This window comes from Octopus bimaculoides, chromosome 12 (genome assembly GCF_001194135.2).
Source record: "Octopus bimaculoides isolate UCB-OBI-ISO-001 chromosome 12, ASM119413v2, whole genome shotgun sequence".
In the NCBI taxonomy this organism is placed as follows: domain Eukaryota; kingdom Metazoa; phylum Mollusca; class Cephalopoda; order Octopoda; family Octopodidae; genus Octopus; species Octopus bimaculoides.
This window is the reverse complement of record NC_068992.1, coordinates 54,642,183-54,644,175: the sequence shown is the minus strand read 5'-3', so window position 1 is coordinate 54,644,175 and position 1,993 is coordinate 54,642,183. Positions and strand designations below refer to the sequence as shown.

Below are 1,993 nucleotides of genomic sequence, written 5' to 3'. Positions count from 1 at the left end.
TACATAAATGCATACATGTAAGTATATGCATATATGTTTACATATGTGTGTATATATATATATATATATATATATATATATATATATATATATACACACTCATATATGTATGAATGTGTGTGTTTGTATATGCATGCACATGTATACATGCATGTATATGTATATACGCATATGTATGTACGATGCAAAATGTATATACATATATACTATATATATATGTATATATATTATATATTATATATATATATATATATATATATATATACGTGCATGTATGTACAATGTATAATGTATGCACACACACATATATACATATTTATGTACACACACATATATATATATATACATATATATATATATATATATATACATACATATATATATATGCATGGTTATGTAAAGAAGTACCAACATGCATATACGTACACACACATTCACACACACTCACACAGACATATGCACATATGCACACATACACATATATGTGTACAGTTATAGAAAGAAGCAATACCTAACTGATAAAACATCCGTTTCTTTTTCTTTTTTTTTTGTGTGTGTGTGATATTATGAACATACATATATCTTTACAGCCAGATCGTCTGTATAGGTCTTTATTTTGTTTTTGTTTTTTTCATTGGTAAACGTTGTAATTCACCTTCATGTGTTACACAACTCCATGACTTCGACTTTCGCTTATCTTACAGACATCTCAGTTTGTCTAAATGAATAACAGAGAAAGAAAATAAAAGAGATTAGCAGTTCGTTACCTTCCAATGTATGAAACATCTCCAGCCTCTTCACCGCCCTTCATCGCCTCAGGAAAAAGAGAAGAAAGAAAGAAAGAAGAAAATAGACAAAAATTATAATGAATAGCTTGATCAGCTCGATCAGGACACTATGGTGCGCGCGCGCGCGTATGTGTGTGTGTGTGTGTGGGCGTGCGAGTGGTGGGGGGCATGGATGGTAGAATTATTACAACACAACCACTGTTATCACCCTCGTCCTCAACATCATCTTCATCATCATCATCACCATCGTGACTATCATCATCATCATCGTCATCGTCGTCGTCGTCGTTGTTATTATCATCATCATAATCATCACCATCATCATAATCATCATCGTCATCTTCATCGTCGTTACAACCACCACCACCATTTGTACTACAACCTTTCTTATGGTACCGAGGCCTACCACACCATTATATCAACGTCACGATGACGGCAACAACGACCATCACCATCGCCACCACCACCGCTACCACCACCGATACCACCACCACCAACAGCATGAGCACCAGCACCATATCATCACCATAACATGACTACATCACGATTCCCCCTTCATACCACCACACCACCATCCTACCATCACGTCACTACCAATCTACTGCTATCACACACTATCACCATACAACCACCACCGCCGAAATACAGTCTCTCCTTGACCAGAAAAACTGTCATCTTGGAATCATCGGTAACGAAAGTTCGCCCCCAATCAAGAAAGATACTTTTATCGCAGTACAAAAAAGTATCCAGGCCAAGTTTCGAAAAATTTAGGATTCATGGTACAGGAAAACAACAGATGAGATTCATTCCTATGCCGACAGTTTGAGGTAATCTTATGGCACTTTGAGAGCTGTATTATGATCCACAAATCTCTGGCTCATCACAGCCGCTGAGTGCAAACAGATTGGTATGTCTGACAAACAAATTAGTTAATTCTTCAAGGATGAGCGGAGCTTCTCCATTGTGAGTGAAGTAGTTATATTTTTTAAAATCTTTTATTTATTTCAGTCAGTGGACTGCGACCATGATGGAGTACCACCTCAATGTGTTTAGTCGAACAAATCAACCCCAGTTCTTACTATGATACGAGGACATAAACAAAGCAACACTGGTTGTCAAGCGGTGGTGGTGGGACAAACACGAAGAGACATGCACATCCATATGCATACATACATACATACATACATACGTATATATATATATAT

The 1,993-nt window shown here is 36.5% G+C and overlaps 1 long non-coding RNA gene across 1 annotated transcript in view; it reads right to left on the bottom strand.

Annotated features, from left to right (window-relative positions):
- Positions 1-851, bottom strand: part of LOC128249206 (uncharacterized) — an 11,427-nt gene extending 10,576 nt beyond the window's left edge. The window contains exon 1 of the long non-coding RNA XR_008265323.1: positions 768-851. This is a non-coding gene — a long non-coding RNA (uncharacterized LOC128249206). The remainder of the gene's footprint in view (positions 1-767) is intronic.
- Between the last annotated feature and the right edge of the window lie 1,142 nt (positions 852-1,993).